The following is a 20,306-nucleotide window of genomic DNA, read 5'->3' as shown; positions in this document are numbered from 1 at the left end:
TAAAGCTTTATTAGATTAATCAATCTATCGAATACAATATGGCGTAGTAGTATGGGATAACAATAGTATTTTACAATCATTGGAGGAGTGACATGGTCCCGCGTTCTATTAACCTGGTCCCAGTCTCTACGGGTCGGCTTAGTTTTTCCCGGCCCAGTCTGCTATACTGAGCCGTTTCTGTCAGCCTGTCTACTTAGCTGCCATATAGAATTAGGAGGCCAACGTAAGGGAGCGACCTAATTAAGCCAAGTTCGTAAACCCACCCCCGGGCAGGTTAATCTGTCTTGGCGGGGGGACACCACTCCCAGCGCCGTAGAGATACCGGGGAGCTTTCGATGGTATGGTTTCCAGGCTACCGTTCCACCTGCAATCCCCTTACCTTACCTATTCCCGTCTGCAACCTGAATTACATCATCCTTATTCAAGGTTTATCTCGGATCGGTGTAAGCAATTTCAATTTATGCACGACTTTATGTAGCCTGGTCCCAGTCTCCAGGGGTCGGCTTAGGGGTGTTTTATATGGCCCAGTCTGCTTATTATTGAGCCGTTTCTGTCAGCCTTTCTACTTATATGCCATATACAATTTCGTAGCCTTTCTCCTTTCTCGCCATAGATAGGTTTGCCGCGAAGTAATTTAATCCAAGGCCGTAAACACACCCCGAGCGTACTAAGCTGTCTGGGCGGGCGGGGATCCCTCCCGGTGCCGTAGAGATATCGGGGAGCCCCCGATGGTATGGTTTCAAGGCTAGACTTGATGCATGTGACATATTTGAATCATCGCAGACGTACTTGGTATTAGGCCACAGCAAGTAGGTTTTATGAATGACATCCTTTGCACACTCCAAATTTAATGCGGGAGGTAAAATTATTCAAGATAGGTGAATTTTCACAATAGACACCGTACTAACGTTGTAACAAGTGTTGAAGAAACAAAATATGGTAACGTTATCACAGGCAACGAGTCGCTTATTCCTGTGTTCAAGAAGTGCACAGAGTGATGCTAGTGTGGTAGACTGGTATTACTTAGCAAGTTGGCAGCTACACTCATGGCAACCACATCGGTGGGTCCCACTTCTATAACTATCGAACTAATTTAAATTCTTCAGCTACAGTCATGGCTACCTTACTTGTGTCACTACTACTAGTACAAAGAAGGTTACAACACGGCATATTTGCCCATTTTGATACTTTTCACCATGTTGACCATTTTGGAGGGGAAACAATGTCTTGTTTTTTTCGACATCAAGCGAAAATTACTGAGAGCGCTTATGCCATCCATAAAATGTACTTGCGTTGGCCTGAAGTCTTAACAGAAGTGTCAGTACTCAGGGTGTTAATTATGGGGGAGGCATTTCCATGTATTCTAAATGTCCTAGAATTGTGTTGTAGCACAGTACGTTTTGCTGATCAAAAATGAAAAATAAAGAATAAATTGATAAAAGCAGCTGTGCCATACGTTTTTCCTACAAGGGACGTAATCCTTCTTTACAAATATCCACACGGTACTTTTTGGCTCTGAAAGAGACATAAATTTTTCCACGTTGGCGCCACAGAACCTCGCTCTCCGTACCTTTCCGACATGCGTCTGGCACGCACAGATCACGCACTAGGTGGGAAAATGTTCAAATATAGATACCTCTAGACCAATCAGAGTTTGCCCTGTCATCTATCCACCTGCGTGTCAGACCAGATATCACGGTTTGGCAGTCGCTGGAAAATCATTCTACGAACAGAAACGACCGTCATCGGACAGAGACTACTCGGTGAACTTAATTTTCGGGAGATCCAACTAGCAGACAGAGAGACAGATAGCAATGGGTAATACATGTTCATGCGAGTTCTCAACTCAGGTAAGATAATGACTTTACAATGCTTACGCTTATGTATTATTAACTTTCATGTGATTCAAATTGATTTGTTGAAAGCTCTGCATATAAGTAACAGAAAATGTCGAGAACAACTAACCAGGTGTTCTAAAATTTTACTTGATACATATGTTTTTTCCTCCTTATACTGAAGCCTCGGATAACTAGGTTTACATCCTTTTTAGCGATCTCGCTCAATTAAAGGACTTCTAAGCAATATTGAACTACAGTCAAACCTGTATTAGCGGTCACCTTTGCATAGCGGCCACCTGCCCATAGTGGTCACTTTTTGTCGGTCCCTTGGATTTTTCCCATTGACATAAGCATTAAGAATTAGGCTATAGCGGCCACCTGTCCAACGCGGTCGCGGCCAGACGATTTTCAGTCCCGCGAGTACAGTAACACTGTCGGTAACGGTCACGGCGCGCCGGTAGAAGCCGCATCGCCACCGCACGCCGGGTTCAAAATCTTCATTTTTTCACGCAGTTATCAAATTTATGTGGACTCAACTGGATAGGATGATAATAAAGAAAACCAGAATGTTTTATCTTTGTTAGAAAATCCATGGTTTGACGCAAAGTCAGTATAATTTTCTTCACATGGCTTGCGTTTGTACATCGTAGCAAAATTGACCCTTTCTGTGCATTTCGACTTGACAATTATTACGACAGCTTTTTGGAAAATACAACTCGCACATGTAGCTGATGCGGTAAGTTCGGAAAATGTTTGAATGCCGGCCCAATATCCGTTTTCCCCGGTGCTGAAAGTCAAAACGTGTTTCGCGCAATTTTCAAAATGGCGCTGATAGTCAGCAGCAAAAAGGTCAACGGAAGACACCACTGTTTCGGAGGTATAATGCGCTAAATTTATTTTGCTGCAAAGTATCACTGAGGATAATTACTAAGCCAAAAGCTTCAAAAGAAATATGAATAACATTAATATGATGTAAAATTTGGGCTATTGCAATTGTCTGAAAAGAAAATAGCCATCAACAGAGCGACCTTCTTCTGAGTACCCTATTAGCATAATGGTAGAAGCTGATAATGACAAGCGGGAAGGGAAACAACAACAGACTTAGGAAAACTATCGCCACGATTTTATGTTTCAAAACGGTCGAAAACGAACTGTAAGAGGCAACTGAGCAACATGTATTTTGTTCTTAACTAACTAGGTGGCATTTTGCTGCGAAGGACTTTGTTTTATATGATTAAAACTCGTTGTTGACGCGTGTGCCTGCAGCGAAGCAAGTAATTGACGTGATTGGTTTCAACTGAATGTGGCTAAGGTGAGATATAGCGGTGTATGCTTGTTTTTAAGGTTTGTAGGTTATATTTCATGGGAAAGCAGTGGGCCGGGAGGGAATTCCATAGTTTTGCTTTTCGTGGAAAAAAAGCTGTTACTGTAGAATGACTTTGAAGCTAGTAGTTGTACAGTATAGTGGTGTGAGTCAGAAGAGAACCTGGTGGTACGCTGAAAAAAATTATATTTGGTGGGACAAATATTGTAAGTTCATCGGAATAATTGCCGTAGGAGTATCTACAGAAAAGGGACAGGGATACAATGTTTCGTCCGTGAGAAATGGAGTCCAGTTTTGAAGCCAAACTATGACCAATGACCACACAGATTCTCTTTAGGATGCGATATAAAAGGTGTAAGCAATTTTTTGGAGCTCCAGCCAAGAGATTTGAAAAGTACTCCATGCAGGGAGGAATGTTGGATTTGTAAAGATAAAGTATATTCTCGGGAATAAGATAGTGACTAGCTCGGAGAAGCGAACTAATGGTTGAGAAGACACTAATAAGTAACTTTGTATTTTCTTTTTCTTTCTCTTGCCCAACGCACAGGACATGCCTGGAAAAAAGGTAATCGTTTTTAAATTACTATTTCTCAGCCCTTGTAACTCCTGGTCCAAACCTAGTTTAGCAATGATACTCGTTAATTTGCTAATACATGCAAAAAGGCTAATTCTAAGTATATGTAGTGTGGAATAGTGATACGGAAGAGGCATTAGCAGATAACACCTATATATTAAGATACTAATAAGGTACAATACCACGATTTGGAGCTACTTGTTTGACTTTTTCGTTGGAGGGAGTGCTATAAGGAGACGAATTTGCCCGATTCTTCAATAATATTTTGGTTCCTTGATTCTAATGTTAGAATAATTATTGTTCTCTATCTGTTAGTAATTATGATAGTGGGGAAGCAAAAATATATTTTTAACGCTTTAGGAATTATGTGATCTAACGTAACGAATCTCAGGCAACTACTCATGAATTTATGTTGTAACTAGGGTGAATCAAAATCCGACTGCCTGGTTTTGCTGAAGATTTTTTCTTACTGCATCGAAATATCATCCAAAAAAAGGCAAGCTGGATTGAATGTCTCTCCGGCGACGTGACGAATCGAGTCAAAAGACAAGCCAGACTTCTCAGTTTCTGGCATGAGTTCGATTTTTTAGTACAGTGTGCCCTCATGTAGTGTGGCCGGCTTATGGTGTAGTATACGCGGAGTTTGCAAGGGCATTGAGACACCGACGGAGGTTTTCTCAGAACAAGTCTAGATCTAGAGGAATTATTATATATTTCATGTCAACTGACAGTTGTCCGTGTGCAATGCGAATGCTCTTGGGAGTGTCTTTTGTAAATTCGAAAAGAACCGCATGCAAACGCTACTGAGATCAAATGAATTTTCGATTGCAGAGTGATTTGATAACACCGCAAGGTGTTAGAGTCAGCAGGTCCTTCTAGAGTGATTAGAATAACATGCGTTTACGTAAACAACATATAACAGATTCCAAAATAATAAGGGAAAATCCATTTTATTCCCTTTTTATTGACGTAAAAACAAAAAAATTAAGCTTTCTATTCTATCAAAATCCAGCCTTTCCGAGGTATTATTCGTATTTTTAGTATCTTGATTTCAAAGAATTTCAACTTATCAAGGATATGCCCTCAAGCGAAGTTTGGTTCCTTCAGCATACTTAAGGATATATCCTCCATGCAATGACTTACACCTTAAGAGACTAAAGGATATATCCTTTCTCTGGACGACTGGAGGATATATCCTTACCAGCAATAGAGGATATATCCTTTTCTGGAAGGGTAGAGGATAAATCCTTTTTCCTGGAAGGGTAAAGGATTTATCCTTTTACTGGAAGGGTAAAGGATATATCCTTTCCTGGAAAGGTAGAGGATATGTCCTTTTTCTGGAAAGGTAGAGGATATATCCTTTTTCTGGAAAGGTAGAGGATATATCCTTTACTGGAAAGGTAGAGGATATATCCTTTTTCCTGGAAGGGTAGAGGATTTATCCTTCCGGGAACACTAGAGGATATATCCTTTTCCCCTGCACTAGAGGATATATCCTTTTTCCTGGAAGACTAGAATGCTTAAGGATAAATCCTTTCTTAAGAAGGCTGGAGGATATATCCTTCCCTGAAAGATGTGTGTTTCTTTGCAACATTGATCTCTTTTTTACCCCATAACAATGATGAACGCCTTTATCAATTAGTAGAATACTATATTTACGAGCAATGTTTGTAAGAATATGAACAAGTAAATCACAATCCAAATCTAAAAGGGATAATTCTATTTTTTTACCTTTTTCCGTCTTAAGTCTGAACTTTTAAGATGACAAAATGTTGGAAATAAAGCTTGATATGACATAACAACAAGATTTACAGACACTAACAAATTCAAAAAGACATCTATACTGTCTTAGATCTGTGCCCCTCGTCTAGCCGGGCACGGGGAAGATTTTTTGTCTTGACCAGCCACGACACGAGGGAATTTCCGAACAACTTCTTAGATGTTAGAGGATATGACCACTCTGTATAACACACAACTAAGAGATGAAGTGGTCGACATAAACAGTACAGACACAAGTTCATCAATTAAAAAACTACAAGTCTTACCCCTTTCTGTTTCCTTCTTTCAAAGTTGCAAGTATCCTTTATCCTTTGACTGTTTACAAGAAAAGTATCATGACATGATTGACGCGATTTCTTACACGGACCAAGGTTTTCTAATGCCGGCAAGGGAGTTTCGCTGCCGAAACACCCTTGATAGCATTAGAGAACCTTGTCCCGTGTAAGAAATCGCGTCACCCCCCTGCCCCAAATATATAAATATATACGACGTCGTTCAAGGAAGTCTGCGAAAGAGGCTACCAGCCGTAAGATTTCGCGGCCACTACTAGCCCCCCGACCGAAACCTCTGTTTGGAGAATAACTTTGTAGTCTTGATGTTTACGATGTAGAAGGGACATTTGAAGGGCTCGGAGTTGGTGCTGGACATATACCGGATGGGTTATCATCAGATGACTTCAGGGGGTGCACTCCAAAGTTAGTGTCCTCTGCGTACGCGTGTTCGAGTCGTACTCTGCGCTCTCCTGTCGTGCTCTGCTAACATACAGTATTAACCGGGTTAAACGCGTTGGCTCGGCCATCTTCATTGAAGTCATAAACATCAGAATTGTCCCCTTCGCAGCCGCTGTGATTGGTGGCTGGGACAGGCTGGTACTCTGAACTGAACTGGTTTGTACCTGGAATTGGCAGATACAGGCTCGACAAGAGGAAACGCGGCTGCTCCTGGCTGAGTTGACATGATCTGGGGCTGGACAATTTGCAACATCCACGGTATGAGGCAGGTACAGGCACCCTGGCAGTCGCACCGAGTCTGATCCTTGTCTTCTGCCCGAACTGTGTGGTATTCTTTTCTCTGTAAAGACAGAAATACGAAAGGAAAAACTGTAAAAATAAGGGAAATACGATCGGATACGTGAATCACATGCAGAGCGATTGGCAGCATACACCCCGATAAACCAACCGTTTCGACGGGAAAAAGAGCAATAACTAGAAAACGCATTACTTCTTGGGTCTAATATTTATTCAAACCATACTCACGCCGTAGTTATATAGATATTTTCTAGGCTATAGTTAAAGCGTAATGTGTGAGGTGATATTCATTTCTGTACTACACGCGTGCCCATTTCTTACGTATGGTGAATAATAGCAATGAGGAGGCGAAAGTTGAAGAAATAAAAACAGCCAACACCTGAGCATTGACTCTGGCGGAACCAATTTGTTATGCTTTATGGCGCTCATAAACATGCAATTGTCACATTAGTGACCCTACCCCGTGCCACCCACTACCTAAATTGTTTGTCAGCTGCATGCACTGTAAACTGTATGATCTCCAAGCAGACGGGTGGCGCCGACGTCTTGTGGTTGCTAACTTAAAACCTGTCCAGGTTCGAATTCCTGACAGATATTGATGCTGTAGCCTTTACAAGAAAGCGGAAGTATACATTTTCTGATCAAATTCAATGGATCCTGGGGCCCAAATTCGACCCTAGGGTCGACTCCAGCTTTGACATGTTATGAGAGATTGCATTTGTCATTTCAGATAGTGACGTAAAGCCGGCTAGCCGGCTGTCCTGTGTATGCGTCAAACCTATGCGCGCACGTAAAATGACCCAACACACTTATCAAGAAGAATAGGGGGGTGACCCAGTGTGCTTGGCCAGAAACGCGAGCCGTAGCGAAGCCGGAATGCAATACCACTAGCTACTAGAAAAAAGAAGCATGCTTCACCTCAACTGAAGATGACTGCTTTATCAATCACCTACCTTACAATAAGATAGTAAGGTCTCCAAGCAGATGTATACTATCAGAAAGAAGAGTAGACACATACATACAGGTATATACAAACAGACACATACTCTTTAACCGTGACTCCTGTCCGTCCACTTCGACTTTGTTGAAAAGCGGCCCGTGTGACTGAACAAGAATTCGAAAGAAACTAAATGATTTGACTTGACTTGATACCGCAATAGACATGTGCAAGACGACCCTGCCATACATCTGCTTGATTAAGTTAATGATTAGCTAGGACCAGTCTGTGCACGTGAGCCTGCATGTCCTAGTTTTGAAGAACAGGCAGGCTGCTGGTGGGAACTCTCCAGGGGTATCTACAAGCAGATGTAGGGAGGCAACATCATATCTTTTCGCACTATACAGTTCACAAAGCTAACGGTCTTGCTACTAACGGTTTGAAGCTAACCAATTCACATTGCAAATTTGTTAACGTACTTAGCGAAATCCTTGAAATATGAATCGTTCGCGCGTCCTTTTCTTCTTCCTTAACTAAACGGGAATAGGACCATTCATCACCTTAGATGACCATACGTCGGTAAAAATACATGGTCTTTTTATTCACTAATTTAGGAGGAGAAATTATATAACAGTCCATGCCGGGGTTTTTATAGCTGCAACTTCTTCCCATAGTTGGAATTTTGGGCTTTGACCGTGCAGGAAATGCACATTACCAGCGACAGAAATGCAGAAAAGACATCTCAAAACGCCCATCTCTTCATCTGCTCGGAGATAAGAGTTTGACGCTGTCGTGATTAGAGTAAGCTTGATAGTTTGGTCTCAAGCGTGACGGTACTCTGTTTAGGCAGACGGTCAAATAGCGGTCAGATAGCGGTCAGAGGTCACCTCCAGTCACAAGGGTGATCAGAGTTTCTCTGAGTTGAGTCAAGTTAAGTTAATCAAGCTAAGGCCTTTATTTTACTTCGAAATGCCAATGTTCGGCCCATACGGCCGCTTTCATGTTTGAGTTTCTTTTAATTTCCTTTGAACAGAAAACGGGGCAATGATTTTAAGAAGAAGGTTACAATCCTTCCAACCAACATCTGCTTGGAGATTAAAAACAACCACATGTGTGTGTTTATTTTGCGCTTGGGCTTGCTCGGGCAAGCGGCAGGAGATTTTTTATGGGACAAACCGGCCGGGTCCTAAGACAGACTTGCGAACTCTCCAAGCAGAGACGGGGTTCTGGCTTGTTTTTGACGTATTTTTAGGCGGTTTTATCGGTCTGTCTACTTTGTCAGTTTTGTATGTGTCGCTAACCCAAGTGTGGGTTGGCTACACAAAAAATGACAAAGTAGTAAGCCCGATAAAAACGCCTAAACACGTCAAAAGCTAGCCAGCATCCCTACTCTGCTTGGAGAGTAAGATAAGCAGTCTGAAAAAACGCCTCCCTGACCTACATGATCCCCTATCCCCTAACAATAACATCCTTTCTTGTCCCCAAATGATCGGAAAACGAATGACATCCTCTCTTGTCCATATAAAATGATCGGACTTGTAAACCTGTGCACTGACTAGTCGGTAAAGAACATTTGATACCCTGTCGAGGCCTGTACGTTCCGAACGGCGTGGCTTAAAACACATAAAAACAATGACATCCTTTCTTGCGAGTCGTCCGAAGCAACTTTTATGCTACCAATTCTTAACGATTTTTGTCTGTTACTTCATGACTTGCGGTTGCCCGCGCAAATAAAACGTTTTATGAGCAGACGAGAAAACCTCCCCCCCTCCCCCTAAAATACGGCCTCCCTGTGGAAGATCATGTGAACCGGGAGGGCCTCTTCCTAAATCACGCGTGGTGCAATATGATTTAAGAAACTCACCTTCTTTGGAGAGGTCTTATTCCAAAACAAACGTGTACAGCTTCATTATTTTTCCACGGATGTCCACAAGTTCGGGGTTTGTTCCATACGTACCAGCGGTTGAATGAAGGACACCCAAACAAGAGACGTCGACTGCAGGGATGACATCTTTCCATTCATCTGAACCACATGGCCGGGGCCGGGTTTCATCAGAGGGGTTGTACATTATGTGAGAAGGGGAATTGATGCTCTAACACTACACGGACGAGTTGGGACAACCGTTGATCATGACACGGCTTCTTACAGTGGAGTTTGTCCGTTCAAAGGACCTCCTTGGTCCGTTGGTGGGATGCAAGCAGCCCAGAGTTTGAACCTGAAGCTCTCGACCGTCGTACAGAGCGACTCTGCCTCATCCCTGCAAAGCATATAAAGAACACTCCTGGGGGGAATCATCAAGATAGGCCAAACAAAGGAGTGGTTTAATATATCTAGAGGAGGGCCTATCTGTCGGTTAGAGGTTGTCGTGTAAATTTTTTACTTCACTGAATTAGATACCTTTAAGAAATATCGAAAATACATTTTAAATATCTTAAATATCTTTTACCTTAGAAATATCGTTTGATTCTAGACTGTTTCTTTCTTTTTTTATCCTCTTCCTTCACGACAAGGAAGTCATATGACCACTCAACTGGCAAGGGTTAACGCTTCGGTCCAATACTTCAAGCAGATGTTGTTTTTGATCTTCTGGTGACATTCCCGCGTTCTATTCGTCCGGCCCAGCCAATGCTTGCATATCTACAGTACAGCCTGGCCGGAGGACTTTTTCCCCTGGGGCAGGTCGCTCGCAAATGAGATTTTTGGCACCGTGTAGATATGCTTGGCGATTAGTGTAACTGGTAGTGTAACATGTTTGGCTTGGGGACATAAAGGTAACGGGACAAAATAGAAAGCCCGACAAAACGACAGTGGGTTGTACATTTAATATGTAAGTAGACGTCAAAAACAATCCGGAGACGATCGAACCTTTGCTAACAAAAGCTTACACTGAAACTGACAAAATCAAGACGGTCCCTCATAAATTATTTCAGACCCCAAAACTCAGTGATTTTCGGGATACTTGAGGTAGAAGAAAACGAAACTTGCAACCACGGTGCCAATTCTATTTTTACGGTATGGCAGGTAAATTAAAGATCAGCTGCCAAGAGCGCCAGGGTGCCAGCTGTATCCCCTACCTGTAGGGTGACCGCCCTATGTTCCGAAATCCCTATGTTCCGAAATCCCTATGTTCCGAAATCTCTATGTTCCAAAATCCCTATGTTCCGAAATCTCTATGCTCCGAAATCTAACAGAATAAAATCGAAATTCAAGGTGAATATAAATGTATAGTATATGTAACTAAATGTTCCAACTCTGGGCCATAATTCGGTAGAGAGTTGTGGCTTAACGAGGTTCATGGTGGCATTTAGATTTTGATCTTAGATCCTATACCTTCCTCTGATACTCTTCTCTTGTGCCATTTGGGAGATCCTGAGCTCTGTTAAATTTGAACCAGAGGCCGAACCGCATCGCAAATGTCTTGTTCATGTATGAGTGATTTTTTTTTTCATTTCCTTATATTTTTAAAAAGTATATATATATCAAATTGCATATCTAACTGGCGCGAGGTCATTAGATATCTTAATCTTTGATATCTAAATTCTCCGAATACCAAGCAGCATTTAGACAGTTTGGACTTTAAAATATCAAAATATGAAAGATTTTCGAGATTTTTATAAAACATCTTGAAATTTTATTTGAAAAGAGTTTTTGATAGCTAGTTCAAATAAATTGAATTTTTTCTATAGCTAATGCAAAAATCTCGAAATTTTCGAAAGCTGATATAGAAAAATCCAATCTTTTTTAAAAGATCAAACGGAGTTTTAAATGCGTCATGGACTCTTCCTAAGAAATATGGCCGTGTGTTGGAACATTTCGATAGGGGTTTTTGAACTTATATGGCATATGGATTTCGGAACATAGGGATTTCGGAATATAGGGATTTCGGAATATAGGGATTTCGGAACATAGGGCTGTATACCGGTTGAGCCTTCCCCGGCCAAAAAGAATTTTATTATAATATCGCCTCGCATCGGGCGAATGGTCTGATATCCAGGCTAAATATCATCCCTGTTCATCCAGGTCAGCAATATTGTAATAAGATTTAATCTTTACAACTGGATAAAACACATATGGAAACCAGACGTTTCGAGCGCCCGTCCTGCAGCTCTTTGTCAATGGGAGAATGTAGCATTCATGGCACGGACGGGCGCTTGAAAGGTCTGCTTTTCATATGTGTTTTATCAAGTTGTAGAGATTAAATTTGATTACTCTGTCATCCTGTTTAGTTTCAGGGTGAAGGCTGGGAGCGGAGCTAGGGTAGCGGATTAAAGGCTGGACTCCAGGCTGTCAGCCCCAAAGCTCCAGTCAGCCCCCATATAAGCCATTATCTGGCTAGCCTGAATGCCAGACCCATAATCTCTAAAATATGTATCGATGAAAATTTCAGAGATTGGGGGTATGGCATCCAGGCAATTCTGACAGGCCGATACGATTTTGCTCCCGTGGAGATCTGCTTTGAGTTTAGCCCCCCGATCTCCCAGGCCTGCAGGCTCCCTTGAAACAGAGGCATCTAAGGAAACTTGACCTGCCCCAGGGGAAAAAGTCCTCCGGTCAGACTGTACTGTAGATATGCAAGCATTGGCTGGGCCGGACGAACAGAACGCGGGAATGTGACCAGAAGGTCAAAAACAACATCTGCTTGAAGTATTGGACCGAAGCGTTAACCCTTGCCAGTTGAGTGGTCATATGACTTCCTTGCCGTGAAGGAAGAGGAAAAAGAAAGAAAGAAACAGTTTAGAATCAAACGATATTTCTAAGATCTTCTAAGGTAAAAGATATTTAAGATATTTAAGATGTATTTTCGATATTTCTTAAAGGTATCTAATTCAGTGAAGTAAAAAATTTACACGACAACCTCCAACCGACAGATAGGCCCTCCTATAGATATGAAACCACCCCTTTGTTTGGCCTATCTTGATGATTCTTTCCAGGAGTGTTCTTTATATGCCTTGCAGGGATGAGGCAGAGTCGCTCTGTACGACGGTCGAGAGCTTCAGGTTCAAACTCTGAGCTGCTTGCATCCCACCAACGGACCAAGGAGGTCCTTTGAACCGACAAACTCCAAGCCGTGTCATGATCAACGGTTGTCCCAACTCGTACGTGTAGTGTTAGAGCATCAATTCCCCTTCTCACATAATGTACAACCCCTCTGATGAAACCCGGCCCCGGCCATGTGGTTCAGATGAATGGAAAGTTGTCATCCCTGCAGTCGACGTCTCTTGTTTGGGTGTCCTTCATTCAACCGCTGGTACGTATGGAACAAACCCCGAACTTGTGGACATCCGTGGAAAAATAATGAAGCTGTACACGTTTGTTTTGGAATAAGACCTCTCCAAAGAAGGTGAGTTTCTTAAATCATATTGCACCACGCGTGATTTAGGAAGAGGCCCTCCCGGTTCACATGATCTTCCACAGGGAGGCCGTATTTTAGGGGGAGGGGGGGAGGTTTTCTCGTCTGCTCATAAAACGTTTTATTTGCGCAGGCAACCGCAAGTCATGAAGTAACAGACAAAAATCGTTAAGAATTGGTAGCATAAAAGTTGCTTCGGACGACTCGCAAGAAAGGATGTCATTGTTTTTATGTGTTTTAAGCCACGCCGTTCGGAACGTACAGGCCTCGACAGGGTATCAAATGTTCTTTACCGACTAGTCAGTGCACAGGTTTACAAGTCCGATCATTTTATATGGACAAGAGAGGATGTCATTCGTTTTCCGATCATTTGGGGACAAGAAAGGATGTTATTGTTAGGGGATAGGGGATCATGTAGGTCAGGTAGGGCGTTCTTTCAGACGTACTGCTTATCTTACTCTCCAAGCAGAGTAGGGGTGCTGGCTAGTTTTTGACGTGTTTAGGCGTTTTTATCGGGCTTACTACTTTGTCATCTTTTGTGTAGCCAACCCACACTTGGGTTAGCGACACATACAAAAATGACAAAGTAGACAGACCGATAAAACCGCCTAAAAATACGTCAAAAACAAGTCAGAACCCCGTCTCTGCTTGGAGAGTACGCAAGTCTGTCTTAGGACCCGGCCGGTTTGTCCCATAAAAATCTCCTGCCGCTTGCCCGAGCAAGCCCAAGCGCAAAATAAACACACACACATGTGGTTGTCTTTACTCTCCAAGCAGATGTTGGTTGGAAGGATTGTAACCTTCTTCTTAAAATCATTGCCCCGTTTTCTGTTCAAAGGAAATGAAAAAAACTCAAACATGAAGGCGGCCGTATGGGCCGAACATTGGCATTTCGAAGTAAAATAAAGGCCTTAGCTTGATTAACTCAGAGAAACTCTGATCACCCTTGTGACTGGAGGTGACCTCTGACCGCTATCTGACCGCTATTTGACCGTCTGCCTAAACAGAGTACCGTCACGCTTGAGACCAAACTATTAAGCTTACTCTAATCACGACAGCGTCAAACTCTTATCTCCGAGCAGATGAAGAGATGGGCGTTTTGAGATGTCTTTTCTGCATTTCTGTCGCTGGTAATGCGCATTTCCTGCACGGTCAAAGCCCAAAATTCCAACTATGGGAAGAAGTTGCAGCTATAAAAAACCCGGCATGGACTGTTACATTTCTCCTCCTAAATTAGTGAATAAAAAGACCATGTATTTTTACCGAGGTATGGTCATCTAAGGTGATGAATGGTCCTATTCCCGTTTAGTTAAGGAAGAAGAAAAGGACGCGCGAACGATTCATATTTCAAGGATTTCGCTAAGTACGTTAACAAATTTGCAATGTGAATTGGTTAGCTTCAAACCGTTAGTAGCAAGACCGTTAGCTTTGTGAACTGTATAGTGCGAAAAGATATGATGTTGCCTCCCTACATCTGCTTGTAGATACCCCTGGAGAGTTCCCACCAGCAGCCTGCCTGTTCTTCAAAACTAGGACATGCAGGCTCACATGCACAGACTGGTCCTAGCTAATCATTAACTTAATCAAGCAGATGTATGGCAGGGTCGTCTTGCACATGTCTATTGCGGTATCAAGTCAAGTCAAATCATTTAGTTTCTTTCGAATTCTTGTTCAGTCACACGGGCCGCTTTTCAACAAAGTCGAAGTGGACGGACAGGAGTCACGGTTAAAGAGTATGTGTCTGTTTGTATATACCTGTATGTATGTGTCTACTCTTCTTTCTGATAGCATACATCTGCTTGGAGACCTTACTATCTTATTGTAAGGTAGGTGATTGATAAAGCAGTCATCTTCAGTTGAGGTGAAGCATGCTTCTCTTTTCTAGTAGCTAGTGGTAGTGCATTCCGGCTTCGCTACGGCTCGCGTTTCTGGCCAAGCACACTGGGTCACCCCCTATTCTTCTCGATAAGTGTGTTGGGTCCTTTTACGTGCATAGGTTTGACGCATACACAGGACAGCCGGCTAGCCGGCTTTACGCCACTATCTGAAATGACAAATGCAATCTCTCATAACATGTCAAAGCTGGAGTCGACCCTAGGGTCGAATTTGGGCCCCAGGATCCATTGAATTTGATCAGAAAATGTATACTTCCGCTTTCTTGTAAAGGCTACAGCATCAATATCTGTCAGGAATTCGAACCTGGACATGTTAGAAACCACAAGACGTCGGCGCCACCCGTCTGCTTGGAGATCATACAGTTTACAGTGCATGCAGCTGACAAACAATTTAGGTAGTGGGTGGCACGGGGTAGGGTCACTAATGTGACAATTGCTTGTTAATGAGCGCCATAAAGCATAACAAATTGGTTCCGCCAGAGTCAATGCTCAGGTGTTGGCTGTTTTTATTTCTTCAACTTTCGCCTCCTCATTGCTATTATTCACCATACGTAAGAAATGGGCACGCGTGTAGTACAGAAATAAATATCACCTCACACATTACGCTTTAACTATAGCCTAGAAAATATCTATATAACTACGGCGTGAGTATGGTTTGAATAAATATTAGACCCAAGAAGTAATGCGTTTTCTAGTTATTGCTCTTTTTCCCGTCGAAACGGTTGGTTTATCGGGGTGTATGCTGCCAATCGCTCTGCATGTGATTCACGTATCCGATCGTATTTCCCTTATTTTTACAGTTTTTCCTTTCGTATTTCTGTCTTTACAGAGAAAAGAATACCACACAGTTCGGGCAGAAGACAAGGATCAGACTCGGTGCGACTGCCAGGGTGCCTGTACCTGCCTCATACCGTGGATGTTGCAAATTGTCCAGCCCCAGATCATGTCAACTCAGCCAGGAGCAGCCGCGTTTCCTCTTGTCGAGCCTGTATCTGCCAATTCCAGGTACAAACCAGTTCAGTTCAGAGTACCAGCCTGTCCCAGCCACCAATCACAGCGGCTGCGAAGGGGACAATTCTGATGTTTATGACTTCAATGAAGATGGCCGAGCCAACGCGTTTAACCCGGTTAATACTGTATGTTAGCAGAGCACGACAGGAGAGCGCAGAGTACGACTCGAACACGCGTACGCAGAGGACACTAACTTTGGAGTGCACCCCCTGAAGTCATCTGATGATAACCCATCCGGTATATGTCCAGCACCAACTCCGAGCCCTTCAAATGTCCCTTCTACATCGTAAACATCAAGACTACAAAGTTATACTCCAAACAGAGGTTTCGGTCGGGGGGCTTGTAGTGGCCGCGAAATCTTACGGCTGGTAGCCGCCTTCGCAGACTTCCTTGAACGACGTCGTATATATTTATATATTTGGGGCAGGGGGGTGACGCGATTTCTTACACGGGACAAGGTTCTCTAATGCTATCAAGGGTGTTTCGCTGCCGAGGGAGTTACCGGTATGTCGCCGAGGGAAAGGCGGTCGTCCCTCGGCAGCGAAACTCCCTTGCCGGCATTAGAAAACCTTGGTCCGTGTAAGAAATCGCGTCAACCCGCCTCCCCCCCCTCCCTAAATACGCCGCCGTTCTAGGAAGTCCGCGAAGGAGGCTACGGCTGGCTCTCTTCGCCGTAAGACATCGCGGCGACTGATAGCCCCCGACCGAAGTCTCTGCTTGGTAATGTATCGGTTCCATGTGGGATCGCGTAGATAACCAGACATGTATTGTTTTTAAGAGATGAAGTGGTCGACATAAACAGTACAGACACAAGTTCATCAATATAAAAAAATACAAGTCTTACCCCTTTCTGTTTCCTTCTTTCAAAGTTGCAAGTATCCTTTATCCTTTCACTGTTTACAAGAAAAGTATCATGACATGTTATATGTAACCAACACCTGAGAGCAGTATGCACAGAGAAACGTTGAAACAGGTGTTTGAAAAAGCCTATTAAATAACACAGTATAAAAACAATACATGTTTGGTTATCTACTGTGTTATTTAATAGGCTTTTTCAAACACCTGTTTCAACGTTTCTCTGTGCATACTGCTCTCAGGTGTTGGTTACATATAACATGTCATGATACTTTTCTTGTAAACAGTCAAAGGATAAAGGATATTTGCAACTTTGAAAGAAGGAAACAGAAAGGGGTAAGACTTGTAGTTTTTTATATTGATGAACTTGTGTCTGTACTGTTTATGTCGACCACCTCATCTCTTAGTTGTGTGTTATACAGAGTGGTCATATCCTCTAACATCTAAGAAATTGTTCGGAAATTCCCTCGTGTCGTGGCTGGTCAAGACAAAAAATCTTCCCCGTGCCCGGCTAGACGAGGGGCACAGATCTAAGACAGTATAGATGTCTTTTTGAATTTGTTAGTGTCTGTAAATCTTGTTGTTATGTCATATCAAGCTTTATTTCCAACATTTTGTCATCTTAAAAGTTCAGACTTAAGATGGAAAAAGGTAAAAAAATAGAATTATCCCTTTTAGATTTGGATTGTGATTTACTTGTTCATATTCTTACAACTATTGCTCGTAAATATAGTATTCTACTAATTGATAAAGGCGTTCATCATTGTTATGGGGTAAAAAAGAGATCAATGTTGCAAAGAAACACACATCTTTCAGGGAAGGATATATCCTCCAGCCTTCTTAAGAAAGGATTTATCCTTAAGCATTCTAGTCTTCCAGGAAAAAGGATATATCCTCTAGTGCAGGGAAAAAGGATATATCCTCTAGTGTTCCCGGAAGGATAAATCCTCTACCTTTCCAGGAAAAAGGATATATCCTCTACCTTTCCAGTAAAAGAATATATCCTCTACCTTTCCAGGAAAGGATATATCCTCTACCTTTCCAGGAAAGGATATATCCTTTACCCTTCCAGTAAAAGGATATATCCTTTACCCTTCCAGGAAAAAGGATTTATCCTCTACCCTTCCAAAAAAGGATGTATCCTCTACCATTCCAGAAAAGGATATATCCTCTATTGCTGGTAAGGATATATCCTCCAGTCGTCCAGAGAAAGGATTATCCTTTAGTATCTCAAGGTGTAAGTCATTGCATGGAGGATATATCCTTAAGTATGCTGAAGGAACCAAACTGCGCTTGAGGGCATATCCTTGATAAGTTGAAATCAAGATACTAAAAATTCGAATAATACCTCGGAAAGGCTGGATTTTGATAGAATAGAAAGCTTAATTTTCTTGTTTTTACGTCAAAAAAAGGGAATAAAATGGATTTTCCCTTATTATTTTGGAATCTGTTATATCCTCTGTGGTAGTCTAAAGAATAGGTAAATTCCGTTTGTTGTTTCATGCACCTGATTTGTTTTGTACTGTGTTTCAGCTGTTCAGTGCATCAGCTGCAGCAGCTGCGGGCATGGTGACTGTGAAAGCCGCCCCCATGGGAGCCAAGGCCTGCGCCTACACCTCACCCGATGAGACCAGGTGTGTTTCATGCCCCCCTCCCCATCCTGCGTCATAAACAAACCGTCCTAAAGTGTCCATTAACAAAAACAACTTATAACGATGTGCCGTTTAGGGACATTATGTCCATAATCCCATGTGAATTATTCTTAAAGCTATCATATTAATTTTCCAGGCAGTTTATTATTTTACCAAATTTATCAGTAATATGTCAAGATGCATTATTTTTCATACTATACCTTCCTATACGGTTGTAATCTTCACACATTTCGGTAATCCGTGTAACGGGAATGAGTCCTATTTTTCTCTCCTTGGTTGGTAGTAGAAAAGATGGCTGTACGATCTTTATATTTTCTCAAAGTGACAATTTCATGTTGGTCGTACAGTCAACATTCTTGATAAATTTAATTTTCTTTTTATAGATTTCTAGAGTTGTATCAGTTACTGTTTTGATTGGGATAATGACGATTTCCCATGCCGTCCTTTGCAGCATCGACAAAGCCTACAAGGTGTACAATACTTCCTGCGGAAACTGCCAGTAAGTATACCTGTGACGCCAAATTTCTACCCCGCCAGATATCTGCTTTGCAGGGTAGAGCGCATGCGTTGGGCTCGGGATAGGGTTTGGAATGAGTTTAGGGTTAGGGCTAGCGACCAGGGTTAAGGTTAGGGTTAGGTTAGAGTTAGGGTTAGCCTCCACAGCACGACCCCTCCTCCCAAATTCTAATCATACTTCTGCTCGGAAGTTACAACGCCACAAGAGTGTCACACACTTCTCCCACCTCATGTTTACCGGAAACCCCCTAGAATTGTTTGGGCATTCATTTGACAGGGGAAGAAATTTTCCTTTAACAGTTGTGTTTTCTTTTTTTCACATCACCATAACTAGTGAATATAACAGAAATTGGTGTCAGATTAAGGATTTATCAATTTCTAGCTTGTTCGATAATTTAAAATCAACTTGCATTGGGCGTTCTAATACTGCATATCGCCAGCAAAATACAGGGAGATTGTCCCGATTTGTAATCGACAATGCGTTACGTCTGGTTGACTATCTATAGCGTTGAAAAAATATAAAGGCCCTAATCATTATTTACACAATTAATCTTTATTGACATAACAAAAAGCACAGCGAATTTCGTAAGGCCTTTAACAGCTAAGCATGCAAACAAACAAACAAACAAACAAACAAACAAACAAACAATCGATGACGAATTAGCATGACTATGGAATTGATATCAGCTAATTAACACGAAATATATACATTTCTAATTCTAGTGTTGGTGGCTGATCCCGTCTACCATAGACGTGCACCAGATAACGTCATCTCCTGAAAACAATTACAGCCGGAAGTGACGTCACATCAACGTAGTTTATAGAATGTGACGTGTCGTTGATAGATTATCACATTTACAACTTTACGTCTACAACTGGACATGTTGTTCTTATACAATTGAACCGTTTATACATTGTAACTACATGTATAAAGATATCTCTATAGTACACATATAGATCCAAAGCATAAGCAATTTGACAAATATTTAAAGTCAACGACGTAGAAAACTGGAATATTGTTCCTATTATGTTGTAGTAACGATATACAGAAACCATGTTAAAGTTTGTTTATTCAGTTATAATATCATATTTCTGACTCATAGCTACAGTCTAAGCATCATGACAGAGATGTCAAAATAAACAAAGCCTAGCGAACAGTAAATAAAGCAAAATGACGACATATATATATATAAACACTGTGAATTCTTGAGCGGCAAACGTCACTGTAGTGTAGAATTTAAAAGTGGAACAAGTAATGGTATGTTAATATGTGTACCGTTTTGTGCTGCAATAAAATCTCTTCAGCATTGTGTTCCAAACTCTGATTGTGCTTGTGTTTTTTTTCCGACTTATATTTTGTTTCATGTGGATTAGATCTGATAATGTAACTTATTTTCCCACAGTATGAGCGAATGTAAGAAACACAAACATGAGATTCAATGTAGCTGAATCTTTATAAGCACATTAACAACATAGCACAGTTGTGCAGGTAGGGACGAACCATACGGTAATTCTTGATTTGTTAACTGTAACTTAATTTTAGCTC

General features: G+C 41.9%; 1 long non-coding RNA gene across 1 annotated transcript; it reads left to right on the top strand.

Moving 5' to 3' along the window:
* The first annotated feature begins 1,739 nt into the window (after window positions 1–1,739).
* Window positions 1,740–20,079, top strand: LOC136421267 (uncharacterized). Its single transcript, XR_010753408.1, has 5 exons — window positions 1,740–1,850; window positions 3,710–3,727; window positions 18,126–18,226; window positions 18,696–18,743; window positions 19,484–20,079. It is a non-coding gene; the product is annotated as an uncharacterized lncRNA (long non-coding RNA).
* Window positions 20,080–20,306: the final 227 nt, after the last annotated feature.

Source organism: Branchiostoma lanceolatum, chromosome 15 (genome assembly GCF_035083965.1).
Source record: "Branchiostoma lanceolatum isolate klBraLanc5 chromosome 15, klBraLanc5.hap2, whole genome shotgun sequence".
Taxonomy (NCBI): Eukaryota; Metazoa; Chordata; class Leptocardii; order Amphioxiformes; family Branchiostomatidae; genus Branchiostoma; species Branchiostoma lanceolatum.
Note: the sequence above shows the minus strand (reverse complement) of the source record. Positions and strands in the feature narration are given on the sequence as shown.